Consider the following 27,716-nt stretch of genomic DNA (forward strand, 5'->3'; position numbering starts at 1 on the left):
TCTCCAGATCCCTGCATCCTCTTCCTGCCATTGCAATCAAAATCATGTTTATGTAAAATCCACCAGTGCTTAAACCTTCCCCAACTCAGTAACCTCTTGCAGTCCTAACAAAACACCTAAACTGTGAAACCTTTCATTTCGCTACAATCTTCCCTCCCTCCCTCCTCAAATGCGTTCATTACCATGTAACCTCACAATTACTGAATCCTCCTTTTGGCACTGCAATCCTCCGAATGTCTGCAAAATCCTCCTGTCCTGATATCCCTAGCTTATCTCTGTCATCCACACCACCCTCCAGTGCCCTTTTGGGGAACGTGGCAGAGGAGAGAAGATTTGTAGAGACTGGGCCATGTTACGGAAGTAGAATCCTGGAAATTACAGAATTAGTCTAATGTCTGTGGTGTGCAGATTATTGGAGAGGACTCTGACAGACAGAATTTATGACTACTTGGAAAACCATGGTTAAATTTTAGACAGTTAGTATAGGTTTGTGAGGGGCAGCTCATGCCTCACAAACCTTATTGAATTCTTTGAAGATATGGCAGAATATGTTGAAGCTCATTCAGAAACTGAGTAGGCATGGGATACAGGGAAATCTGTCTGTCTGGGTACAGGATTGGATGGCCCAGAGAAGACAGAGTATGGCAGCAGATGGACAGTATTGAGCCAGGAGCTCAGTAACCAGTGGTGTTCTGTAACAGTAAGCTTTGGGACTCTGCTCTCTGTGATTTTTATAAATGACTTGGATGTTGATGTTGGAGAGTTGGTTAGTAAGTTTGCCAATCAGGTGGAGTGGTGGGTAATGTGGAGGGCTGTTGTCGGTTGCAATGGGACATTGACAGGAGGTAGATCTGGGCTGGAAATGGCAAATGGAGTTCAAGCTGGAAAAGTGTGAAGTGATTCATTCTGGAAGGTGGAATTTGAATACAGAATACAGGGTGAAAGGCAGAATGCTTGGCCATATGGAGGATCAGAGAGATTAAGGGGTCCATAGCCATTGATCCCTCAAAGTTGTCACGCACGTTGATAGGGTTGTTAAAAATGCATATGTTGTGTTGGCTTTCCTTAGAAAGGGGATAGATTTTAAGAACAGTGAGGTTTTACTGCATCTTTCTAGCATCCTGGAGGGCATTTCTTATGTACAAAGTTTGAGAGACCTAAGGCTTTTCTCATGGGAGTGAAAAAGGGGTGGGGCGAACTAGTGGAGGGGAACAAGATGATGAGAGGCACAGAGAGAGTGAATACTGAGAGACTTCTTCTCCTATGGCATAAATAACTATTACAAGGTGGTGTAATTTTAAGGTGAATGGAGGATAGATAAAAGGATAGAGAATGGTAGGTGGTTGGAATGCACTGACATTGGTGGCAGTAAAATTAGATACTTTCGGGACATTTAACAGACTCTTGGATAGGCACATGAATGAGAGTAAAATGAAGGGTATGGAAGTTAGTTTGGTCTTACAGGCGGATAAAAGGTTGGCATGGCATCATGGCCGAAGTGTCTTGTCCTGTACTGTTCTGTGTTCTACGGTCCGTATGGTAAATGGGTAATAAGCTTAAATCAGTGTGAACGGATATGACATTCAGGAGGAGCTAGTCAACTGGATACAAAATTGGCTTGATGATTGGAGACAGAGGGTGATGGGAGACATGTTGTTTTTCTGACTGGAGGCATGTGACCCGCGGTGCAGTGGGTCCCCTGTTGTTTGTCACTTGGATAAATGTTTTGTATGGGAATATTGGTTTCCTGGTAAATAAGCTTCTTGTGTGACACTGACATTGGTGGTAAAGTGGACAGTGAAGAAGGTTATCTATGATACAACAGGATTAACAGTACTTCTGGATAGTGGGCAAAAGAATAGCAGATGGAGTTTAATTAGATAGATGTGAAGTGTTGCATTGTGGTGAAACAAACCAGGGTGGGACTTGTACTGCTCATGTTCGGGCCCTGGGTGGTGCTGTCAGTCAGAGACACGGGGATGCAGGTACACAGTTCTTTCAAAGTTGCATCACAGGCAGGCAGGCTGGTGAAGCAGGCGTTTGGGATGGGTACCTTCATTGGTCAGAGCATGGAGAGTAAGAGTTGGGATGTCATGTTGTATCTTTACAAGACATTGGTCAGGCCATCATAAATGCACTGCTGATCAGAAGGAAGAACTCATCACGTTCACTGTCCTCCTTTATGGAAGGACAACAAATATTCTCTCCTGGTCTGGCCAACATTTGACTCCAGGCCAAACGCAATATGACTGACTCTGAGCTGCCCTCTGGGTAATTAAGAGTGGGCTCAACGAATACTAGACCAGTCAGTGACACTCACATTACATAAATGAATAAATAAAAATACATATGTCCCTCCCTACCTTTGCAAACCCCTCCAGCTGCAACAACCCGTACTTAGTTTGAAACACTCTTCAGGCCCTGCCCACTTTCTGTAACACTCTCGCCACCTCCAGCACCTTCACCTCTCCCTGTTCGTATGGTGACATTATACCCTCACGGGGATTCCTCTGCCAATTGCCCTATTCCTGCTAACAGACCAATTGCAACCCCTTGAAACTTTAAAACTAAAACACTCTCGCGCTTCAAGATTTTAAGTACTTTTTGGTGATCTTCTCAACTTCATAATCTAACATGATCCATTTTGTCCTGAGTGAGGGAAAGGTGTGGGTTTCTTGTTAAGATTTTGTTTGTTTAAATGGAATATCCTTTTGTTGATTGATTTACACTGTTCCTTCAAATGTTTACCAAATGTTTCAATCTGTTTAAATTGTTTAGCTTGGTCAGTTCTCCTCTCAAACTCATGTCATTGGCAATTTTTGTTTTTAGTTGTAGCTTGTCCTTTCTGTGATTCACTTTAAAACTTTTATATTTCTTTAAACTGCACTTTAGCGCAATTTCCCAGAGGATCTCTCCAGATGACATTACTCATTCACTAAGTTTCATCACACAACGGTCGATCTGACACAGTTACATCCCTAGCCAGTTGCACAATAAGTTATTTAAAGAAAAACTGAAAAAATTCTCCGAACTTCCCTTCCACTTTTCCCGTTGTCAGTGTGATTGTCAATGTTATATGAAGTTTGAATTTTCACTGAATTGTCATTATGCCTTTATTAAAAATTCCAATGAGTTCCTGTGTGATGCAGTGATGAGCCATGAAATGCTGTTCATTGGCCTGAAACTGTTCTGCTGCTTGTGTCTTTGGCAAATTGTAGCCAGAATTTACATTCAGACTGACTCTACTTCATGATCTGCGGCCAAATGATTTCTCTGTCATGCCTTTGTTATCAATTACTGTTAGCGTTGTCCACTTTGCCTGAGTTTGCACAAGGTTGTGAACCATTGAATATTTATGTCCACCTTTTTTCACCCTGTAACCACGTCACCCTGAAGTCTAACTCTCTTTTATCACTGTGTCACAAATCCATCTACCTTATGGCAGAGACTTTGTCCATTCCACAAAAAAAAGCATAATTTGCTGTTTCCTACAATTTTCTGTCTCAAATTGATTCACTGACGTACAGTTTTAGTTAAACTTGGTCCCATCCTGTTCCTTTCTGCTTGTCTTCAGCCACATCCCCATGTTGTTCCAAAGCTTCACCTTTTCTATTTGGATTTGGCAAGTTCCTTTCATCTGAACCCTGTCTCTGCATCCTCTCTGTCAGTTTAAAGCCCTGTCCCTAAACCTACCAATGTGATTGGCCAGGAGACTGGTCCCAGCACATTTACAGCGGGACCATCCGAATGGTTTATTTTTAAACTCAGGTATGGGATGTTGGTGTCTCTGACTGACCAGCCTTTCCTGCCCAGCCCACGCTGCCCTTGAGCTGAGTAACTTGCTCGGCCATTTCAGAGGCAAACACTTTGCTGTGGGGATGTCGTACAGATCACGTGAGGATGGCAGATGTCCCCTAGTGTATTTTTGATGAACAAACATTGTTTGGGACATCAGCAATGATTTCGTACTTATCCATAGATTGTTAATTGCAATTTAAAAAAATGATGATTGCAAATTCCACCATTTCTGATGGTGGGTTTAAACCTGTCTCCACTGAACATTGGGTGAGGTTTCGGATACATGCTCTCGCAGTAATACCACGAAGCCATCACTTCACCTGCTCAAAGGTTGCTCATTCCTGAGCACTGATACCAGGGCATCAGGAACCTAAACCTGTTCTTCCTACATGATTGTTTCGTTATGAAATCTTCCTGCCCTCTGGTGATATCACTCAGTCTCTCTCCATGTGGTATCCCTCACTGTGTGGGTCTAATTGCTGCCTCTGTCAGCATCATCTCTCACTCTTGCAGCTACTCCAGATCCTGAGCTAATTGAAGTCTTCACTCCAGAGAGACGCAGCAGCACAGGCCAGGGATGGAGACAGGGTTTTTCAGATCTCTGTTGGACTTAGTGCCATTCCCGATGTGTATCCCTCACGAGATCACTCTAATTTCCCAAACAGTCTATTCCTCTGACTCCTGTAGGTACTCAGGAAGGTCCTGACTCAATAGACTTCCCAGCTGCTGGCTGTCTCGTCCATCGCCACATTGAAGATGGTTGATCAGCCAGGGAGATAAAGGGAAGGGAGGATTGGAGTCTTCAATAAATCTGGAAGTGAGGTAAGATCACTCACAGTGAACAGAGCAGAGAGCAAAGACAGAGCTCCAAACATCGGCTAACAAAACATGGCACAGATACAGTGCTGGAGAGGAAGCACAGTACAGACACACCCCAGGCTCAATCAACACCCCTATAGTAAGTTCTGTTGTGTTAAGACTCACTACTCTGCAACACTCTATCTATGGCATGTCTTGGTGACTAGTGTCTTCAATAATTTGTAACTCCTACAACAGATACAGTCCCGGTAACCGCCTCCCTTCCCTCTCCTCCCTCGACATACTTGAATTATGGTGCATTCCAGCCTACCATCACTATTAATATAATTTGCTTCAGTGTCTATTATGTGCCTTATCTCAGTAGTCTCCTCCTCCAATAACATGCAGCACGGAAACGGTTCCTTTGATCCAACTAGTCCATGCTGACCAGAATCCCTGAACGAGTCCCGTTACCCTGCACTTAACACAAATCCCTTCAAACCTTCTCCTCTCCATGTACCTGGACAAATGTCTTTTACATGTTGTTATTGTACTTTTCTCTACCACTTCCCCTCAAAACTTATTCCATACCCGCACCATACTCTGTGTGGAAAATCTTCTCCTCCTAATCCTTTTAAGTTTTTTCCTCTACCATCTCCTACTTATGCCCTCCAGAACACAGAACATAGAACATGACAGTGCAGTATAGGCCCTTCGACCCTCAATGTTGCGCCAACCTGTGGAAACAATCTGAAGCACATCTAACCTTCCCTATTCCATTCTCATCCATATGCCTATCCAATGACTGTTTAAATGCCCATAAAGTTGGCGAGTCTACCACTGTTTCAGAGCTGAAAATGTATTGCTGGAATAGTGTGTTGCTGATGAACGGCTTATGCCCGAAACGTCGAATTTCCTGTTCCTTGGATGCTGCCTGACCTGCTGCGCTTTTCCAGCAACACACTTTCAGCTCTGATCTCCAGCATCTGTAGACCTCACTTTTACCACTGTTTCAGGCCATGCATTCCATGCCTGACAATTCTGAGTAAAGAACCTACCTCTGGCATCTGTCCTATATCTATTAATTAATGTTAATATTAATTACTACTTCAATTTAAAACTATTTGCCCTCGTGCTAGGAGTCGCCACCTGAGGGAAAAGGCTCTCACTGTCCAAACCATGTCACCCTCTGATTGTCTTATATGTCTCAATTAATTGATCTTAAACTCTTCTCTCAAATACAAACAGGTTCAAGTCCCTCAGCCTTCCTCATGACACCTTCCCTCTGTACCAGGTAACATCGTAGTAAAACTCCTCGGAACACATTCCAAATTTTTAACATCCTTCTAAAGCGGTGACTTGAACCATAGGCAACACTTCAAATGCGGCCGCACCAGAGTTTTGTACAGCTGCAGCATTATCTCATGGTTCCGAAACTCATTCCCTGTCCCAATAAAAGCTCACCTGCTGAATGCCTTCTTAACAAACTGGGTGGCAACTGTCAATGATCCATGTACATGGACAAAGTGATCTCTCTGCTCATCTGCACTACCAAGTTCTGCTTTACCCACATCCACCTGTTTGGTCACCTCAAAGTAGTCAACAAGGTTTGTGAGGCATGACCTACACTTCCCAAAACCATGCCGACTATCCCTCATCAACGTGTTCATCTCCTGATGATTATAAATGCTGGCCTTTACAAGCCTTTCCAACACTTTACCCAGAATCGAAGTAAGGCTCACACTTCTATAATTACCCCGGGTTGTCTCTATTCCCCTTCTTGGTCAAGAGGACAACATTTGCTGTCCTTCTGTCTTCTGGCACTATTCCTGACGGCAATGACGACATAAAGATCAAAGCCAACGGCTCAGCAATCTCCTTACTGGCCTCCCAGAGAAGCCAAGAATAAATCCCATCTGGCCCAGGGGACCTTTTTTTGCACTTGGCAGAATTGCTAACACCTTATCCTTCTGCAGTTCAATCCCATCTAGTTATGGACTCCACTACCCTGGGGTAAAGATGTTGGTTACCTGTACCCCTCATGGTTTTATAAACCTTTATACGGTCACCCCTCAGCCACCTACGTCCAGTGGAAATGTGAAGGACAATGATATAAATATTTCTGCTCGCGTCCCTGCTACTACTTTGCCACAATGTTCTGGTATACACTTGTTCAGGACCTAGGGCTTTCTCTACCTTTGTGTTCTAAAACCTCCAGCACCACCTCTTCTGTAATGGGGACTCTTTACAAGCCATCACTGTTTCTTTCCCTTTGTTTCCTAGTCTTTGTCCACAGTACATTCTGACATGAAATGCTCATTTAGTCCCTCTCCTACCTCTTGTGGTTCGACACTTGGATGGCTTCACTGATCTTTGAGGAGCCCTAGTGTCTCTCCAGTTGCTTTTTTGGACTTGTGTGCTGTAGAAAATTCTTTGCATTCTATTTAAACCTATCTGCCACATTTATCTCATTCCCCCAGGATGCATTCCAGCTTATCCAGCCTCTCCGTTTCTGTCAAACCCTCCAGTATCAGTAACATCTTCGTCAATCTTTGCTCCATTTGCAATTTCAGGAAATGCTTCCCAGATCAGGATGATCAGAATTCTATGCAGCGTTCCAAAGCTGTGCTGATTATCCCTAATCAATCCTTGTCGTTGCAACTGCATGTAACTCCTGTCCTGCAGAATCGCTTCCAACAATGTCTGCATCGCTGACATCAAACTAATTGGTGTTGATGTCCCTGACTTTCCCTTGCAGCCTTTCCTAAATAATGGCACAACCTTAGCCACCCTCCAGGCTTCCAGCTCATCACCCATGGCTATCAGTGATAGGAATATCTCTTTATGGGACCCCACAATTTCAGCCTGAGCTTCCCGCAATATCCTGGGATATACTTGATTAGTTCCCAAGGATTTGTCCATCTTATATGCATTTTAGAACCTTCAGTACCTCCTGTTCTGTTCAGTGGAGTCTTTTGAAGACGTCACTGTACCTTATTCCCTGACTTCCCCAGTATTTATCCAAGTTAAGTTCAAACATGAAATTTTTGTTCCGGTCTCACCCATCTCCTGTGTTTCCACACTTGGATGGCCCCATTCGTAATCAAGGAGCTATATTCTTCCCCTAGTTAATTTCCTGAAGAACATACTTGAAGAATCTCTTTGGATTTTCCTCAGCCTGATCTGCCAATGATTTTTGTGGACCCCTTTGTGCACTCCTGATTTCCCTTTAAAGTTAATTACTCCACCCGCTATCTTCTTCAATGGATTCCCTTAATCCAGCTGCCTATATGTGACACGTGCCCCCTTTTTCTTGACCAGAGCCTCAATGCCCCCAATCATCAGTGTATCCCACTTGTGTCAGCATTGTCCTTCACACTAACAAAAATATGGTGACCCTGAACTCTCATTTTATCGCTCGTTTGAAAGCTCCCCACCTGCCTGACGTCCCTTTACCTGCAAATAGCCTCCACAATCAATTGCCAAAAGCTCTTCACTAATACTTTCTGGATTGCGGCAAGACGAATTTTGATATTTAACTTGTGGACCAGGCTTGTGCTTTTCCATCGCTATTTTCAAATTAATACAATTGTGCTCACTTTGCCAAAGTGTTGCCCCACTAATACCTCAGTCCCTTTCCCTACCTTGTTCCCCAAGGGGAGGTCAGGTTTTACCACTTCCTGCTGTCCAACCATTTACATTCTGACTGAGACATTTTTCTTGTACATGCCTAACAAATTCCACCCATTCAAGCTCAGGGCAATCTGGCAGTCCCAGACTAGGTTTGGCAAGTTACAATCCCTGACCATTCTAACTCTATAATTTTTACAGATATCTTAGATCTCCAGACATATTTGCTGCTCAAACTCTCGCTGACTGTTGGGGGCCTGTAGTACAGTCATATCAAACTGATGACCCATTCCCATTTCTCAGTTGCACTATTATGGCTTCATTGGGCTTTCCCCAGGAATATCCTCTCTAAGTGCTGCAGTGATGTTTCACTGATCAAAATCTCCATCCCTCCTCTCTCACCTCCTGTTCTATCCTCCCTGTGGAATCTGTAACCTGCAACATTGAGCTCCCAGCTGTGTTTCTGCCATATCTATGGTATTCCAGCCCCATGTTCCCATCCATGCGCCGACTTCATTTGCCTTAATTGTTAGGCCTTTTATTTTGAAATAAATGCACTTTAATCAATCAGTTTTCCCTCAATGTCTGCTGTGCTCTTTCCTGATGCTTCTACTTAAGATCCTGTCTTGAAATTCTGTCCCAGCCTCTACCTTCAGACTGCAGCCTGGCCTCTTCCACCTCACTATGGACAACACCCTCACCTTTCATGTCATTTGCAAACCTATTAATGATACCTTCTGCTGTCACATCAGAGTGATGAATGTATGTAATAAACAGCAATGGCTCCCGCACAGCTCCCTGTGGTACACCCGTTAGTGAAAGAATTTCAATCGTAAAAACAGCCCTCCAACAGTTGTGGATCCTGTTTGCCAAATGGCCTTGGATCCCATTGGTCTGTTGGACCAGCCTTCTATGTGGGACCTCGTCAAACGATGTAATGAACACCATGTAACCCACATCATCTGCACAGCCCTCATCAAAATCCTCAATCGTAATTTCAAGTAAAAATCTCAGCTGAATTTGGGAAAGGATCTTACTCTAACAAATCTATGATGAGTATCCCTAATCAATCTCTGCCTTTCCAAATTTTGATTCATTCTGTTCCACAGAATTGTTCCCAATAATTTCCCTCCCCCTGCTGTCAGACTATCTGCTCTGTAATTACCTGGCCTATCCCTGCTGCTCTTCTTGAACAAAGGAACCACATTAGCGATCTTCCAGTCATTCAGCACTTTACCTGTGGCCAGCAAAGTATTAAATATATCCACCTGGGTCCCAGAAATCTCCTCCCTTACCTCCCATAGCAGCCTGGGATACATTTCATTGGGCACTGGGGGTTTCTCCACCTTTTATGCCTGTGAAAACATTTAATACCTCCTCCTTAATGATCTTAATATGTTTGAGAATCTCACCATCTCAACTGAAATCGCCGGCTACAATGTCTTTCTCCTGTGTGAATATAGATGGGAAGTATTCATTGAAGACCTCACCTACTTCCTCTGGCTCCATGTACCGATTGTCCCTTTGGTTTCTCACAGGCTCCACACTTTACCCAGTAATTCTCTTATTCTAATTATCCTGCTAAAATACCTTGTGGATTTTCCTTAACACTATCTGCCAAGGATGTTTAATGACCCATTGTTTGTCCCTAATTTTTACGGAGCCCCCTTGCACAATCTATGCTTTCGAATGGCTTCACCTGAGTTTATTGCACTGCATTTTCTTCATCAAACTCATGATATCGCTTAACCAGTATTCGCTGGTCTTGCTGCCTTTACTATTCCCTTGTCAGGACCACACTGGCCATGAATTCTCACTGTATCACTTTAACTTACTCTCATTTTCCAAATATGGAACCAATTGCAGATTGTCCTCACAGACTCTGTTTGCCAGATCCTCTGTAATGATAGTGATACTGATAGGAGACTCAGTTGTGAGAGGGACAGACAAGCGACCCCAGGAGGGTGTGCTGCCTCCCGGGTACCAGGGTCAAGAGTGTCTATGCCTGAAACGTTGAATCTCCTGTTTCTTGGATGCTGCCTGACCTGCCGCGCTTTTCCAGCAATACATTTTCAGCTCAAGATTGTCTCTGAGCGGTTACTCAACATTCTGAAGTGACAGGGTAAATACCCAGAGATCGTTGTGCACATCGGTTCACATGACATAATTTGTCAAGGGGATGGGATCCTGTGAAATATGTACAGGGAATGAGGAAAGCAGTTAAAAAGCAAGACCTCAAGAGTTGTGATCACCGGATTACTCCCAGTGCCACGTGCCAGTGAGGATAGAAATAGAAAGATAGACCATATGGGGTGTGGCTGAGGAGCTGGTGGAGGGGTAGAGTTTTCAGCTCTTGGATCATTGGGATCTCTTCTGGGGTAGAGGCAATCTGAACAAGGGGGGGGAGGGGTTTGACTTGAACCAGAAGGGCACCAGTATCCCTGGGTGGAGATTTGCTTGTCTTACACTGGAGGGTTTAAACTAGTTTGGCAGGGGTTTGGACTCTGAGTAAGAGAGGTACCATCAACCAGTCAGGGGAAAATACATCAGCCATCGAGAGCAAGTTTCCTATCCCGGATATCCGGGCACAGTATAGGGAGGGAAAAGACTTCTGGTTTAAAGGACATTTATTTCAACACACGAGGCCTGAGTGGTAAGGCAGACGAGCTCAGAGCATGGATTGGCTCTGGGGAGTGTGATATTATAGCCATAACAGAAACCTGGCTGAGAGAAGGGCAGGATTGGCAGCTCAGTGTTCCAGGATACATAAGGTACAGGCGTGACAGAAGGACAAGTAAGTGAGGAGGGGCAGCTGCCTTATTGATAGGGGAGGACATGACAACCGATACTCTTTTGGGGTGATCAAATGAGGTCGTATGGTTAGAAGTTAGAAACAAAAAGGGGATGGTCAGTCTTCTGGGATGGTGTTCTGGACCCCCAAATAGCCAGCGGGTACGAGAGGAGCAGATGTGAAGAGACATTGAAGGTACCTATAGAAATAATAGAATAGTATTGGTTGGAGATTTTAACTTCCCCTGTTTGGCCTGACCACCCAGAGTGTAAAAGTCCTGTATGGGGTGGAATTTGTCAAATGTGTCCCAGAAACTTTCCTATATCAATAGAGAGAGCCCCATCCTACTCGGGCAGCTGAAAACGGGACCTCCCCTCAGAAAATGAGGTCAGGCAAGTGACTGAAGTGTCAGTCGGAGAGCACTTTGGGTCCAATGACCACAACTGTCCTCATTTTAACATAGTTATGGAAAAAGATTAGGCAGGTCGACAGATTAAGTTCTTAATCTGGAGCAGGGCTAATTTTGGGGCTATTTGGCAGGATCGAGCAGAGGTCGATTGGGTGAATTAAAAATCACACAACACCAGGTTATAGTCCAACAGATTTAATTCAAAGCACCAGCTTTCGAAGTCCAGGTGATCATTCTGAAAGATGAAAACTTAAGCTAAATTTGTTTGATATTACATTCCATCTCACTGCAATCCTGTTGCTATAAATTCTGGGTCTGTGTATTGTGCTCGACAACCACCTGATGAAGCAGCGCTATGAAACCCAGTGCTTCCAAATAAACCCGCTGGACTGTAAGCTGGTGTTGTGAGATTTTTAACGTTGTCCATCCCAGTCCAACACCAGCTCCTCCACATCATGCTCCCATCCACTGGGTGAGTGTGTTTGAAGGAAAAGGAATGAGTGGCAAATGGGAGGCTTTTAAAAGTGTGAGCTCAAGAATCCACGATGTCCCTGTTAGAGTGAAGGGAAAAGCTGTCAGGTTTAGGGATCCCTGGCTGATGGGGGATATTGAGGTTCTGTTCAAGAAAAAGAATACTGTACACATTGTTTTCGATGTTTCCGTATCTACGTAACCTCTTCGACTTCTAAAGACACGATCATTCCGTGGAGACACAACAATCCTCTCAGGTCCCTGCAGCACTCCCGGTCTGTATAACCCACTGAAAGCCTGTGATTCTCCCGATCCAGTTCTGACGAGACTCACTCGCTGTGTAACATCATCCCATCGCTAACACCCACCCTTTCAATGTAAGTCCCTCCTGTATCTCCATCCATTTACTCATCTCTATAACCTTCTCCAGCTCTTACACCGCTTCCTGTGTAAACTCACCCTCCCCTACAACCATTTCCACTTTGGCCAAACTGGAGGAAGTTACTAATGCTTCCTTATCTGTGGAACTGTCTCCAATCGAAATTACTGCCCTTCTTGATAATCTGTCAGACTCCACACACTTCATATCTAAATAATCTGCAGAAGTAAAACTTCCTATATCTCCAAACATCTTCAATCATGACTAACTGCCATATCTCTGTTTGGTTTCTGGATAATCTGTAAGCCTCCACACAGTTCGTATCCAAATAAGTTGCAGAAGGAAAACTTCCTATATCTCCAAACATCTTCAATCATGACTAACTGCCATATCTCTGTTTGGTTTCTGGATAATCTGTAAGCCTCCACACAGTTCGTATCCAAATAAGTTGCAGAAGGAAAACTTCCTATATCTACAAACATCTTCAGTCACCACTACCCTCCATATTTGTGTATGGCCACCAGTTTATACAACCCACTTTATCCCTGCCATCTGCTCCATTCACCGAAAATCCTCCCTGTCCGTGTAAACCGCTCCATCCTACTAACACCCTTCTCCCTGAAAACTGCTCCATCCCTCCCAACCTCTCCATCTTCATGAACACATGTAGACCGTACAGCTCTCCACATTTCTGTAACACCCTGTGGTTCTATGTGCTCCCTTTGAAACCATCTCCAATCCCCACAACCCTCAGAGTCTGTGTTGTTTTCTCCAGATCAGACCATTGCTCTCTGTTACGTCCGACAATCCTCGTAAACCTCCCTAATGTATCTATTCATTCAGATCCCATCCTCTTCAGCCTCTTCCTGCCATTGTAACCCTCCTTATTTAGAACACAGAACAGTACAGCACAGTACAGGTCCTTTAGCCCTCAATGTTGTGTCAATCTTTTATCCTACTATAAGATCAATCTAACCTGCAGGCCATTGAAAGAACAAAGAAAATCACAGCCCAGGAACAGGCTTTTCAGGCCGCTTCCCTCCGCTGATCCAGATTCTCTGTCTAAACCTGTCGCCTATTCCGTCACCTATTTGGTGAAGATCTGTAACACTTTGCTCCCTACCCATTCATACATCTGTCTGGGTATATCTTAACTGACTTTATAATTCCTGCCTGTACCATCTCCACTGGCAAAATGTTCCAGGCCCCCATCACTCTCTGCGTAAAGATCTTTCCACCCATATCTGCCCTAAACCTTTCCCCTCTCACTGTGAACTTGTGATGCCTAGTAATTGAGTTCCACACTCTGGGGGAATATATGCTTCTTGCTATCCACCTTGTCTATACATCCCATGATTTTGCAGAGAGCAATCAGGTCCCCAGTCAACCTTCATCTTTCTAATGAAAATAATCCAAAACTATTCAATCTCTCCTTATTGCTAGCACCCTCTATACCAGGCAACATCCTGGTGAACCTCCTCTGCTCCCTCTCCAAAGCATGCACACCCTTTTGGTAATGTGAAGACCAGAACCGTAGATAATATTCTAAACCAAAGTCCTATACAAAAAAAAAACATGACCTGACAACTCGTGTACTCAATACACCGTCCAATGAAGGAAATCATGCCGTATGCTGCCTTGACCACTTTACTGACCTGCATTACAATCTTCAAGGAACAATGGAGCTGAATACCCAGATTTCAATTTTCCCCAGGACCTTCCCATTTACTGTATAATTCACATTTGAATTGGATCTTCCGAAATGCATCACCTCACATTTGCCCGGATTGAACTTCTTCTGCCATTTCTCTGCCCGCCTCTCCAATCTATCTATATTCTGCTGTATTATCTGACATTCCCCTTCACTGTCTCCTACTCCACCAATCTTAGTGTCATCTTCAAACTTGCTAATCAAGGAACCGATACCTTCCTCCAAGTCTACCAACATTCAGCTCCTCACCACCACCCCACTCCCCTAACAGGGGGAGGATCCTGACCCTAACAACCACGAGAGACTGACTGACCACGTCCAAGCTCCCGGACTGGGATCTGAGACTCCCCCTGATTCCCTGTGCTGGGCACCGTGACTGACTGGACAATGATACCAAACTTCCTGGGTTTGTGTTTGCACTAAACACCAAGACAATGCAGGAGGTGGGTGAGCCTGGTAGCTCTAGCTGAGGGGTAACACTGCTAAAGGCAGCGTCAGGTAAGGCAATAATTCTGTGAGCATTCAATTCAGCTCAAAGTGAGTGTGTACAGACACGGAGTGAGCAGCCCAGAGGGACAGTCCATGAGCTGGGTGTGTATCCCTGAGCACAGTGTCCTTGCAGCAGCATTGAGTGTGTCCAAACACGGAGTGAGCAGCCCAGAGGGACAGTCCATGACCTGGGTGTGTCTCTGAGTACACTGTCCTTGCAGCAGCATTGCAATGAGAGCTGTCAGTGCACCCTGAGCTGCAGCATTGAAGTACAGAAGCGTACTGTCAGTAGGTCGGAGATCTGCTGAGATGGCATGGTGAGGCTGACATATGTTAGATGTCAGCATTGGAGGATATGTATTACATGCAGCTTTGGTCTGTGCAGTGTCCCCTGAGACGCTGATGTCCAAGACAGAAGGCCACAGGAGCGAGGGTCACGATAGCGTCACCAGATACCAGCTCTAACATTTATGTCAAACTGTCCAAATTGAGTTTCCCACAGTGGGAGGGAGGACATGAACCTGAAAATTAATGAGGAGAGATCTGCATGAATGTGGCTCTGATTATAAGAAGTTATCCAATCAGCAATTGGCCACTATCTTGCTGAAATCTTGTCTTGAACTGTACAGTACAGGAACAGGCCTGTCAGCCCACTAAGTTGCACTGATACTTGATGCCTTTAAAAGTTATAAAATGTTGTAAATCGTTATTCTCCCTGCTAACTCATGTACATGTCAAGATACCATCATTGCTGTTGTATCTTCTTCTACAGCCTCCTCCATCAGTGCATTCCGGTCACTTCCTCATTCTGTCTGGAACACAGCAAAAAAAAAACTAGCTTCTCATATCTCTTTTAAACTTACCCCCAATTACCTAAAACTTATGCTCCCTAGCAATTAACATTTCTACTCTGGGAAAAAAAAGTCTCCAACTGTCTATTCTATCCACACCTCTCATCATTTTGGAAACCTGTAACAGGTTCCACTTATGTCTAATATACTCCAAACCAGACAACATCCTAGTAAATGGTTTTCAAACCCAGTCCAATACCTTGACATCCTTTTGCTGATCTGGTAATCAGTCCTGCACACAATATTCTAAATGATGCCGAAATACAGTTCTATCCAGTTGCAACATGTAACAATATTTTCCTGTGTTGCTACTTTCAGGGAACTATGGACCTGTATGCCCAGATCCCTTCAATGTTGAAGCTACTTAGAGGTCTTTCATTACTTGTATATTTCTCTCCTGCAGCAGACTTTCTCAAAGGTATCAATCGCAATTGCCCATTTTAAATTACATCTGCTTTTTCTCCATCCAAGTCTCCAGCCCACGTATATCCTGCTGCATCATCTGCCAATCATCCTGACAACCTGCGACTCCCCCAATCTATTCACGCATATCCAGAACGAAACAAAATACCCTTCCACCACTACTGATTGCTATGACCAAGCAGTTCTCTGTCTATGTTACTGACTGACCGCTGATCCTATTTCACATCCCCTTCTGTATGAGCCTGCTGTAAGGAACCAAATCAAAGGCCTTGCAGAGATCCAGCTCCATGTCCTCATCAACCACTTTTGCCACTTTCTCAAAATATTCAATCACGTTTGTGTGACACACTTTTTCCCACACAAAGCTGTGTTGCCCATCGTGAATATGTACATATTTTTTCCAAATGTGATTCAGTCCTATCACTTAGAATCTCCAAGATTTTCCTTCCGTCTGATGTAAGGCTCTCCGAGCTGAAATGCCTGGAATTATCCGTGTTGCCGTTCTACCAAGGAACGAAGTGGCTATTTTCCAGTTCTGTGGAACCTCTGCTGTCACTGAAGCGCAAACCAAGTGTGTGCACAAAGTCTCAGCAATTTACTCCCTCGATCCCTTCAGTATTCCGGGATTATTCCCATCATATCATGGAAACTTGTCGTCCTTAATATTTTTCAAAACACCCAACACAGCCTCCATTTTTAATATCAAAAAGACACCGGATATCAGCGTATCCATCTCTTGACTCACCACCATCCATGTCCTCCTCCTTTGTGAATACCAATACAAAGTATTTATTAAGGACTTCACCCCCTTTCTCCAGCTCCATGCATTAATTCCCTCCTTTGTCCTTGATCAGGCGTACTCTTTCCTTGGCTACTCTGTTCCTCCTAATAAACTACTTTGGCATTTTCCTTAATCCTGTTTTATAAAGACGTTTCATCGTGCTTTTTCGTCCTCCCAACACTTTTTCTTTACGTTTTTCCTGCCTGTTATCATGTTTTTCAAGGCTTCTGAATGTCTTCAGTTGCCAAACTCCAAGATGTGCTTCGTTTTTCTTTTTGACTGAACTGACCATTTCTCTTGTCCTTAAACTTTCCCAAATCTTGCCATCCTTACCACCCTGTCTCCATGACCAGATCTCACATCCCTGAATATAGTAACATCGAGAAGGGTCTGATGGGCTTCTCAGAAAATTCTCCCAGATACATCACAATAGCCCTTATTGTGGAGGTCCTTTAATCTTTAATTGAAACTCAGAACCATATACAAACCTTCGACAGTTTCTATTGCTTGCCTTTTATATTCCTTATTTTACTTTTCCTTCTCTGGTCTGAAAAGAAATCTGCTAAAGATGACTTGATATTTCTTGACAGCATCATTTCACAAACACTGTTTGCTTTCTAATTTCGTACTGGATCTAACCCCTCCACATTCCGCACTCCTCTCGGCATTCTGTAGTATTACGTTCCCGTTGTGTGATGTAAGGTTTCCTGTTCTGTCTTTGTATTTCTAGAGTTCAAGGTGGCTCTGGATTTAGCTGCCTGACCCTTTTCACTTTATGAGAACACACTTTCTTAGAACCACTTTAATCTCCTCTCAGCCTACGGCCACTGTTCTGATTCTGATTTATCTTTTTAGTCTAGGTTTGTCCTTTACAATAGTTGTGTTAAAATCAAATGAATTATGATCACTATTCCCTAAATATTGTCCTTTTCTTTCCAGATGGCAATGGTAATGACTGCGGATGGTGCTAACTGAGGAAATGTCAATGTATTCATACCTGCTGCTGAGTGTCGGTGGTGGAGTGAGGGAGTCGTTGTGGATGTGGACTTTTTGATAGTGGAATCACTGACATCTGTCCATTACTTGCTGCTGGTGCTGTCAGAATACAAGTCGTCCCGCTTTGCAGCAGAAAGCAGTAAGAGTTTTGCCAGGTTGTCCCTCATCTCGTGGTCTGGCTGGTGATGCTCCCAGCATGTTCTTCTGCATTCAACACTAACCGAGTTACTGTAGAGTGGGAGATATATTGGGCCGTGATGGTTACTGGAGAGTGGGAGGTAGGTTGGGCTGTGATGGTTACTGTACAGTGGGAGGTATGTGGGCCCGTGATAGTTACTGTACTGAGGGTAGTATGTCAGGCCGTTATGGTTTCTGTACAGTTGGAGGTATGTGGGGCCATGATGACTACTGGTCATTGGGAGGTATATGGGGCCGTGATAGTTACTGTACAGCGGGAGGTATGTCGGGCTGTGATGGTTACTGTACAGTGGGAGGTAAGTCGGGCCGTGATGTTTACTGTACAGTGGGAGGTATGTCGGGCCGTTTCGATTCCTGTACAGTGGGAGGTATGTGAGGTCGTGATGGTTACTGTGCAGTGGGACATATATCGGGCATTGCTGGTTACTGTATAGTGGGAGGCATCTCGATCCAGGAAGTTGCAGACTCTGAGTTGTACAGAATATGATTGCGTTGCTGCCGATGAGCCATTGTACCTCATGGATGCATCGTCATTGATTGCTTAATCTGTTTAAATCTGTACCATTCAGTATGTCATGGTGAGGAGGGTCTACAAAATGTGAAGTTAGCCCTTGCTTCCCATAAGGACTGTGCAGTGAACATTGTTACCGATATATGAAATGGAGGGGTGTATCTGCAGCAGGCAGATCAGTGATGATATGGTCAATTATAGGTTTCCCTTTTATTGGTTCCCCATAACCTGCCACAGAGGAGTCTAGCAGCCATAGGATCCTGCATCAATGCTGAGCACTATCATTACATTAGATTCCATACAGTGTGGGAACAGACCCTTCGGCCTAACCAGTTCACACCAACCCTCTGAAGAGCACCCACTACCATGGCCAATTCACCTGAACTGCATTTCTTTAGACTGTGGGAGGAAAACCACGCAGACACAGGGAGAATGTGTAAATTCCACACAGGCAGTTGCCCGAGGTTGAAATCAAATCTGGGTCCCTGATGCGTTGAGGCAGCAGTGCTAACCACTGAGCCATCATGCGGCCCTATACTGACTATATACCAAGGAGCTGCCCTCTTCTGCCTGGTCGTGCCCTTTCGGGGGACAGAACCTCCCAGAGATGATGGTGATGTTACCTAGGACATAGTCCTGATCGCATAATCTTGCTTTCCAGACAATATCTGATTGTTGCTTGATTAGTCTGTGGGAAATATACAACAGGTCACTTTTACACTTTGTATAATGAAGAGTTAATATCACTTTATTTCTTACATATTTTAAAATAAACCAAACATCATTGTTTTTTTTTCAGTTGAAAGCAATTGAAGTGAACAATAATTGAATTACCAGGGCGCACACCTAACTATTACAGTTCAGTGACTATAGTAAACAGCTGATTCATGTTCAGTTCAGTGAACACACCATCTTGCAGGCAGCAAAGCTGCTCGAAATGACATTGAGAAAAAACCTACATTCAGACACAGTATTATTGGCCCTCACCATGACCTCCAAAACACTGGCCATCTCCAAAATCTGTCCAGAGAGCTTCCAAACTGGAGCTGGGCAGTTACTGACATAATCCCTCACAATAGACTGGTTAGAGACATACCTGAACAACGGGAAGAGGCGTGCGAGGCAGACTGGTCAATGGGCTAGCACATGGCGCTGGTTCAGACGCAGTTCAACATTTGTAACAATTATCAATAAACAGCCATGTCTTACAAGTATATTCCTTCTGGTGTGCCACCTAAACTCTGTAATTCTGAGCCTTGGACCCGATCCTGAATGAAGGTGTTATAAAGGTGATGGACTCTTGCAGCAAATAGCATCTTACATTGAATCCCTCATAAACCAGATGCAGTGTATGTTAGCCCCACAATGTTAGTATCCAAACAGAATTGTACAGCTCCATTGATGGCCAGTATGATCCCAGCCCAATGTCCTTGTGTGCCTTGAGCTGGAAATGTCTGTGTAAATGTTTGCAGCATTGTTCTAACCATTAGCAGCAAAGTCTCTTTACTGAAGGTCTAACATCCTTTCGTAATACCAACTTTTAGATTGTGCAATAAAAACAAAATCCCCCCTTTATTCAGTTCATTTTTATACAAATATGATGAAAAAAGTGCACAACTCACAGTAAGGATCATTGAAATGTTGAGTCTCATTTCCACACCCAAGACCAATTATTATTAAGTGCAAGGACTTTGAAAATATGCAATTATTTTTCCTTGTATTAATGTTGTGAACTAATAGTCGACTTTCCTGCTCCTCAGATGCTGCCTGGAAGGCTGTGCTTTTTCAGAACCACACTGTTTGACTCTGATCTTCAGTATCTGCAGTCCTCACTTTCTCCCTGGTATTACTCACTCATAATCATTTTTGTGGGAACAATTTCACTGTGTGTTTAAACATGTTAGTCAGATATGAGAACATTTTGAATTGTTTATGTCTGTCTCAGAGCTCAGTAATGTTGTGTGTGAATGTCAATGTCTGTGTGATGCTCGGTATTTAGGCCAAACCTCTGAGAGTCTGACAGATTATCCCTTCAGCTGTTCACAACAAGCAAGTTACGGACTGAACCCAACCAGCCTGAGCTCTCAAAACCCAAAGCATAGTGTCTAGCATTGGGCATGTTTGGACAATATTTTTCATTTTAATTTATTCATAGAATATGATTGGGCCAGTATTTATTATCAATCCCTTGTTGCCCTTGAGAATGTGGTGGTGAGCTGCCGCACTAAACCACTGCAGTCGATGTGCTGTCGTTAGACTTACAATACAATTCGAGAGGGACATTGAAACAGTGACACTGAAGGAACAGCAATATATTTCCCAATCAGGGTGGTGGGTGGCTTGTATCAGAATGTGAACATGGTCAGGCATCCATATGTCTGCTTCCCTTGTCCTTCTTGATGGTTGTGGTTTCGGAGGTACGTTATAAGGAGTCTTGGTAAATTTCTGCAGAGCACTGTGTAGATGGCAGGAATTGCTCCTACTGAGTGTCAGTGGATGAGGGATAAAGCTGCACTCACACAGGCAAATGGGGAGGGTGAGGTTATTTCATCATACACACACATTCAAAATGTGTCTTAGAGAGAGGGGACAGGCTTTCAGAAATCATGAGGTAAATTATTAGATTAGATTACTTACAGTATGGAAACAGGCCTAATAAGTCCACACCTACCTCGGAAGACAAACCCACCCAGACATGCTCCCCTACATTTACCCCTTCACCTAACAATATGGGCAATTTAGCATGGCCAATTCACTTAACCTGCACATCTTTGGACTGTGGGAGGAAACCGGAGCAAACCCACGCAGACACGGAGGGGATGCGCAAACTCCACTCGGACATTTGCCCGAGTCAGGAATTGAAGCCAGGTCTCTGGCGCTGTGATGCAGCGGTGATAACCACTATGCCATCGTATTTATGCAGGATTCCTAGCTCCTGACACATTCTTGTAGCCAATTAACTTCCATATGTCAAAATGTGTGCCGCTGGAAAAGCACAAGAGGTCAGGCAGCATCTGAGGTACAGGAGAATCAATGTTTTAGCATAAGCCCTTCACAGGAATGGGTAATGAAATTATATGATCAGTCCAGTTCTGGTTTACAGTAATCCCTGGGATATTGCTCGGTGGATGTTCAGTGATGGTGGTGGCATTGACCGTTAGAGGATGTGGTTCAGTTCTGTATTGTTAGATGTAATTGTTATCTGGAAGTAGTCCTTGTCACTGTTAAGCACATACCTGCATATTTCCAGGTCCTTGTTGCATTTGGATAAGGATTGCTTCAGTATCTGAGTAAATTACGAATGGTGGTGAACATTGTCCAATCATTGGCAAGTATCCCAACTTGTGACTTTAATGTATAAGGAGGGCCATTTATGATTGGGCCTAGGGCAGAGAGCACTCTTATAGCTCACTGAGCCAAACTGTCCCTCTCTCTGGGTTAGGAAATTGGCTTCTAGTTCCACCTGCTCCAGAGGGACCTAACAACATATCTGAGCAGAATAATGTTACAGGATCTTCCCCAATGAGCTGAGCGAGGACTTGGCTAGCTGAATCAGTTGGACAGCTAGTTATTAATACCAACAGTGTGGATTTGTTTCCTTCACTGACTGGTGTGACTAAAGGACTGTCCTACTCAACCTCTCCCTTACTTGAGGCATGATGACTGTCCTGTTAAACTACCACCAGTTGTCTCTGTCTAATGAGAGAGCAGCCCTATCATTCTGCAGGAGTATGGTGACTTACCTTTCCATTTTTGATCTACAGACTTACTTCAACACCAACACAGGGGAACTGCTGTGGAGATGGCTGGTCTACACCAACCCCAGCCACCTTCTTTGTACCACGTATAACTTCAGCCAGTGCAGACGATTCCTATTTGCTCCAGTTTTGCCATTAATCCTGGATACGGCACTTGGTCAAGTGCAGTTGTGACGATGTTAAAAGTGCAGTCACTGTCACCTAACCTCTAGAATTTCGCTGTGTATTTTCTTCTTGTACATCGTTAAACCAAGGCTTCAATGAGCCCAAGGTATGAGAGCCCAAACTGAGCTTTAGTGAGCAGTTTGGTGCTGAGGAAGTGCTACTTGATTCCACTGTAGATTCCAATAACATTCCAACACTTTATTAGTGATAGGGATTAGAGCAATGGGGCAGTCATTGATTGCCTGGTTGGTCTGTGTGTGTACAGGACACACCCGGATAGTTCCCCAGATTGTCAGGTATATGTGAGTGCTGTATCCCAGCAGGAACAGCTTGAATGGCATGTTTTCAGGGCCCACAGCCTTTGCATTTCCCATCCCTCCAGCCACTTGGAGATACCACACAAAATGAATTGAATTAGCTGAAGATTGCTATCTGGAGAAGAATAAAATAGATCATCCCATCGATACTTCTGCCTGAACATTGCTGTGAATGTTTCAGCCTTAGCTTTTCTGTTGTGCTGAGCCCTTTCATCTTTCAGAGACGTAGTATTTGTGGATCCTCCTCCTCCAGAGAGTTGTTTGATTGACCACACAATTTACGTTGACAGCATATGACAGGATTGCAGAGATTAGGTCTGATTTGTTGGCTAGATCTGTCTGTCACCAGATGTTTATGCTATTTGGTGAGTAAGTGGTCCTGTTTGGTAACGTCACCTCATTGTGAGGTGTACCTGGTGCTGCCATTGGCAGTCCCTCCTGTATTCTCCATTGAACAAGTGTTTATCTCCTGGCCTGATGGTCAGGGTAAAGTGGAGCAGATGCCAGGCAATGGCAGTGAAAATTGTGCTGGAGTACTACTCTGCTGCTGTTGGTAATGACCCAAACCACATCACACAGGCCAGTGCTGAGTACGAGATCTCTTCAAAATCTGTCCCATTTAGCATGTTGATAGTATCTTTCAGATGGGCGCTCACGTACACGCACACACGTGCGCATACAGACACACAGACATACAGACACAGACACACACTAACACACACACCATTGTTCCCAATACGGTCATCAATCAATGTGTCTGCCACCAGTAGGTTTCTCCCTCTCAGTTGCCCTCCCCCCCGGCCGCCATTCCCACCTACCCCCCACCAAAGACCCAGTGCAGACCCAGACTCGCAGCTATGTCCTTTTTTTAACCGACCATCTTTATCAGCAGTGCTGCTGCTGAACCCGTCTTGGTGGTGGTTATGAAATGGCCCCCAGCTCTGTCAGTCTCTGAGATTCCTGCAAGTGTTGTTTAATGTGGAGGGACACTGATCCATCAGCTGAAGGAGGGCAGTCAGCAGGAGGTTTCTGTGTCAGTGTTTGATATGGCCCCGTGAGGCTGAGGGAGGGGAGTCAACAGGATGTTTCTGTGTCAGCGTTTGATCTGACACCGTGAGGCTGAGGGAGGGGAGTCAGCAGGAGGTTTCTGTGTCAGTGTTTGATCTGACACCGTGAGGCTGAGGGAGATGAGTCAGCAGGAGGTTTCCGTGTCAGTGTTTGATGTGACACTGTGAGGCTGAGAGAGGGGAGTCAGCAGGAGGTTTCTGTGTCAGTGTTTGATCTGACACCGTGAGGCTGAGTGAGGGGAGTCAGCAGGAGGTTTCTGTGTCAGTGTTTGATCTGACCGCAAGAGGTATTGTTATGTCTCTTTGTTGCTTTAGCAGTCTGGTGAACAACTCTCTCATTTCTGACATAAGCTCCAATGCATTCGCAAAGAGGAGTTTGCAGGGTCTACAGTGCCTTTTATTTTTAGTACTGTCAACAGAAGGGCCTCTCCTGTGTGTGTATGACGCTGACTCTTTGGCTGTCGTGATTGGACACTCCAAGGTCTCACTCCTTCAATTACTCTCTGTCTCTTGTCTGTCCATTCATCAACCAATCTATCACTGTAAATATCTGCTGAATCTTCCTCCTCCCTATTTCTTTAAACTCCTCCAAACTCTATACCCCTCCCTATATCTGTAACGCCTTCCAAACCCTACACCCCTCACTATGTCACTAATTACCTCCAAACCTTACACCCCTCCCAGTCTCTCTAGCCTACTCCATCCCCATACCCCTCTTATTTCTGTAACCTCCTCGAAACCTTACTCTATCCCCACATCTAAACTCCTCCAAAATGCCACCCCCCTACTTCTGCAACTTCCTCCAAACTCAACTCTCCTCCCTATCTCTCTCACCTACTCCAGCCCCCATAACAATCCCTATCTCTGCAATCTCCTACAAACCCAGATCCTTCCTTTTCTCTCTAAACTCGTCCAAATCCTATTCCACTCCCTGGCTCTCTTACCTCCTCAAAACGGAGGTCCCTCCCAACACTCTAACATCCTCCAAACCCTGCACCCTTGCCTATCTCTCTGATATCCTGCAAATCCTACACCCAATCCTGCTTCTCCAAAGTCGACTTCCCTCCTTACCTCTCTAAACCTGTCCAAATCCTATACCCTCCCTATCTCTCTGACCTACTCCAAACACCATACTTCTCCTTATCTCTCCAATACTCTCCACCTCCTTTGCCCCTCCCTATTGCTGCAACCTACTCTAAAACCAGATCCATCCCTATCTCTCTAATCACCTCCAAAACGTACACACCTCCCTATCTCTCCGACCTCCTTCAAATCCAACACCAATATCCATCTCTCTAATGCTTTCCAACTCCTTCACGCCCCACTCCCGACCTTTTTTAACCTCACCCAACCACTAGACTCTCATGATCTCTGTAACCTCCTCCAACATTTCCATACCATCCCATAATTCTGGCATTATCTCGTATCTCTACCTTTTATTATGTGTATAACCTCCATAAACACGCTTAGTTTAGTGATGGAAAGCGATAGATGCATGCCACAGGCCAAGTGTTATCAATGGGGGAAGGGCAATTACAACACAATTAGGCAGGATTTATGACGCATAGAATGGGGTAGCAAAATACAGGGAATGGGGATAATCGAAATGTAAAGCTGGTTTAAAGAACAGACATTGTGTGTCCTTGAATAGCATGCCCCTATCAGGCAGGGAGGAAATGATAATGTGAGAGAACCGTGGTTTACTACAGAAATTACATCTGTTGTTAAGAAGAACAAGGAGGCTTATGTGACGATGAGACGATGGAGAATTTCAGATTAGCTAGGAAGGATTTAAAGAAAGAGTTAAGAAGAGCAAAGAGAGGACATGAGTAGTCTTTAGCAGGTCGAATAAAGGAGAATCCTAAAGCTTTGAATAGGTACGTTAGGAAGAAAATAATGACTAGGGTAGGAATAGAGCCAGTCAAAGACAGATGTGGGAAGTTGAGTATGGATTCTGTGGAGATCGGAGAGGTGCTAAACAATCATTTCTCATTGATTTTCGCTGAGGGAAAGGAGAATATTTTGGAGCAGAATGAGGTGCGAGATATTTGACGAGCAAGTGTCGAGGTTGGTAAGGAAGAGGTGTTATCAAATCGAGAAACAGTGAAAATGAAAACGTCTCCTGAAACTGATGAGATTTATTCGAGCATTCCCTGGGGCATTAGGGAAGATGTTTTCGAGCCTTTGGCTTTGATATTTGAGTCTTCATTGTTTTCAGGTTTAGTACCAGACGACTGGAGGATTGCAAATGTTTGGTCTTGTTCAAGAAGGGCACTACAGATGACCCAGGCCATTACAGACCAGTGAGCCTTATGTGTATGTAGGAAATATTTGGGAAGGATTATAAGAGTTAGGATTTATGATCATCGAGCAAGCAACAATTTGATTGCAATTAGTCAACATGGTCATGTCTCTCAGACCTCATTGATGTTTTTGAGAAGTTGACCAAGCATGTGTAAGAGGGTAAGGCCCTTAACGTGGTGCACATGGACTTCAGTAATTCCTTTGATAATATTGCACATGGTAGGCTGTTGTAGAAAATACAGAGGCTTGGGATTGAGGGTGATTTAGCAGTTTGGATTGAAACTGGCTTTCTGTAAAAGGCAGCAAGTGGTGGTTGATGGAAAATATTCAGCAGAGAGTCCGGTTACTATGGTGCGCCACAAGGATCCATTTTGGGACCACGACTGTTTGTCATTTTTATAAATGACTTCGATGCAGGCATAGATTGATGGGTTAATATTTCTACAGATGACACTAACGTTGGAGGAGTAGTGAACAGTGTGGAAATATTTTGCGGGTTGAAGGTACACTTGGACAAACAGCAGAATTAGGCTGACAGGTGGCAAATGGAGTTTCAATGCAGCTAAATATGAGGTGATTCATTTTCGGAAGAATACCAGTAAGGCCGAATACTTGGTCAATGGAAAGATTCTTGGTAATGTGGATGTGGAGATGGATCTTGGTTTCCATGTACATAGATCCCTGAAAGTTGCTACCCAGGTTGATAGTGCTGTTAGGAAGTCATACAGTGTGTTAGGTTTTACTGGTAGAGGTATTGACTTCTGGAGCCGTAATGTCATGCTGCAACTATGCAAAATGCTAGTGTGGTCACTTGGAATATTGTGTGCAGTTCTGGTCCCCCCATGACAGGAAGGCTGTGAAAGCATTAGAAAAGGTGCAGTGGAGATTTACCAGGATGTTGCCTGGTCTGGAGGGAAGGTCTTATGAGGAAAGGCTGAGAAACTTGGGTCTGTTCCCATTGGAGAGAAGAAGGCTAAGAGGGGATTTGAAAGAGACATACAAGATGATCAGAAGATTAGATAGAGTAGACAGTTAAAGCCCTTTTCCTCAGATGATGACATCAGCTTGTACGAAGGGGCATAGCTACAAATTGTGGGGTGGCAGGTTTAAGACTGATGTCAGAGGCTGGTTCTTTACTCAGAGAGTGGTAAGAGCATAGAATGCCTTGCCTGTCAATGCACTTAACTCAGCCACGTTAGCGGGATTTATACAATCCTTGGATAAGCACATGGGTGATGAAGGGGTAGTGTCGGGGGATTAGCTTAGATTAGTTCACAGGTCAGTGCAACATCGAGGGCAAAAGGGCATGTTCGGCGCTTTATTGTTCTATGTTCTATAAACACTTACATCTTTCCCATTTCATTAACCACACCCAGTCACTACAGCCCTCTTCATCTCTGTGCCTCCTCCACCCACTTCATCCTCCTCTATCTACGTAAACTCCTCCAACCGCACTACCCCTCCTCACCTCTGTGAATTTCATTCATCATCGATGGTCCTCCTGAGCTCTGTCACCTCCTCCAGCCTCTCCACACATCCCGATATCACTGACATCCTCCAACATCTAAACCTATTCTTAATTGCTTAACCTCCACCAACACATACATCTTCCAGCCCTCCCGCCCTACTGATCTCTGTAATCTCTTGCAGTATCTTCAGTCCTTCCTATCACTGTGGCTCCTTCATCATGTATATCCGTCCATATCTCTGGACCCACTCTAGCAATTACAAACTACCCTCTCGCTATAAACTTCACAAGCTCCTCCATTCCTCCCTGCCTTTGGAAACACTTACAGCCCCTACAGCTTTCTCTAATATTGTAAAGTCTTGTAGCACATACAACTGTCTGTATATCGGTAATCTCTCTGT

At 44.3% G+C, this 27,716-nt stretch overlaps 1 long non-coding RNA gene across 2 annotated transcripts in view; it reads left to right on the forward strand.

Moving 5' to 3' along the window:
• The window catches only part of LOC132812494 (uncharacterized), a 39,119-nt gene extending 20,046 nt beyond the window's left edge, over positions 1-19,073 (forward strand). The window contains exons 3-4 of one of the 2 annotated variants that reach the window (XR_009643677.1): positions 17,471-17,666; positions 19,036-19,073. This is a non-coding gene — a long non-coding RNA (uncharacterized LOC132812494). Of the gene's footprint in view, positions 1-17,470; positions 19,006-19,035 lie in introns of those variants that run through there. The other variant, XR_009643676.1, reaches the window with a different exon arrangement.
• Positions 19,074-27,716: the final 8,643 nt, after the last annotated feature.

The sequence above is a fragment of the Hemiscyllium ocellatum genome, unplaced genomic scaffold (assembly GCF_020745735.1).
Source record: "Hemiscyllium ocellatum isolate sHemOce1 unplaced genomic scaffold, sHemOce1.pat.X.cur. scaffold_278_pat_ctg1, whole genome shotgun sequence".
Lineage (NCBI taxonomy): Eukaryota > Metazoa > Chordata > Chondrichthyes > Orectolobiformes > Hemiscylliidae > Hemiscyllium > Hemiscyllium ocellatum.